The sequence below is a fragment of the Terrapene carolina genome, unplaced genomic scaffold, assembly GCF_002925995.2.
Source record: "Terrapene carolina triunguis isolate 2854851 unplaced genomic scaffold, T_m_triunguis-2.0 Scaffold51484, whole genome shotgun sequence".
Lineage (NCBI taxonomy): Eukaryota > Metazoa > Chordata > Testudines > Emydidae > Terrapene > Terrapene triunguis.
Window position 1 is genome coordinate 4,327 of NW_020715835.1, and position 1,334 is coordinate 5,660.

General features: G+C 52.5%; 1 pseudogene; it reads right to left on the reverse strand.

Moving 5' to 3' along the window:
- LOC113405887 overlaps window positions 1-1,330 on the reverse strand; it is a 4,460-nt pseudogene extending 3,130 nt beyond the window's left edge.
- Window positions 1,331-1,334: the final 4 nt, after the last annotated feature.

Genomic DNA, 1,334 nt, shown 5'->3' on the forward strand with positions numbered 1-1,334 from the left:
AAAAAAAAAAAAAAAAAAAAAACTTCCTTTTATTTGTTTTAAATCAGCTGCCTATTCATTTCATTCAGTGACCCCTAGTTCTTGTGTTATGTGAAGGAGCAAATAACACTTCTTTATTTACTTTCTTCACACCAGTCATGATTTTATAGACCTCAATCATATCCCCCCTTAGCCGTCTCTTTTCCAAGCTGAAAAGTGCCCGTCTTCTTACTCTCTCCTCATGTGGCAGCTGTTCCATACCCCTCATCATTTTTGTTGCCCTTTTCTGAACCTATTCCAATTCCAATATATCTTGTTTGGGATGGGGTGACCACATCTGCACGCAGTATTCAAGATGTGGACGTACCATGGATTTATATAGCGGCAATATATTTTCTGTCTGATTATCCCTTTCTTAATGATTCCCAACACCCTCTTAGCTTTTTTGCAAATCAACATGTTTTAACGGTTCCCAACTAACAAGAATGACCCTTTGTAGGAAAAGAACTAAATACAAATGGCATAACAGGATTTCAATCCAGATTTTCTGCTTCTTGATTGAAATCAATCCACCGTGATGGCCACAAATCCACCTCCTGTGGGTATCACAGGAGCCAACCCACCACCCAAGGGATCTGCTGTGGAACTCATGTGGGGCTGGGGGGCAGGTGGAAGCGGAGAGGTGAGCAAGACCCTTTGCTCACACCCTGTCAGACACACCCATCAGGAAGACGGGGATTCACGTGGAAGGGGAGAGGTGCTCACACACTGAGGTGCCCCTGGGGACCCTGGAAGCCCCTGCAGCCATAGTGCGGGAACCCCAAGAGCTGCCCACTGGATGTCAGACCCATGCTGTCCCAGGAGCAGTTAAGCCCAGTGAGGACCTGTACCCCCACCCAGCCAAGGGCATCTCGGGGAGTCGGGGCAGGCAGCCGTCAGACATGCTTTGGCTTGTTCACACAAGGTCATCGCCACGGTCGATCCGCCGGGGAAAGAGAGTCATCACGCAGCTGCCCTCGCCGCTCCCCCGCTGGGTGGAACACGGGCTGCCCTGTCACCTCCACGTATCCCCACCACCCCCAGGGCCCCACCCTGCTCACTTGGTGATGCTGCTGCTGCTGCTCCCGCTGGTCCCTCCACTGCTGCCCCCTGCCTTTTTGGCCTTCTTCAGCTGGGCCTGGCGTGCCCGCGCCTCCTCATCGCCTCCCCGGCCCTTGTGCTTCTCCGATTTCTTCTTCTTTTTCTTCTCCTTCCTTTCCCGCTTCTTTTTGGGCTTGGAGACCGGGCCTTGCGACAGGGCGGCCAACTGCTCATGCACTGCCCGCAGCTGGGGGGAGAGACACCAGTGAGGGGGG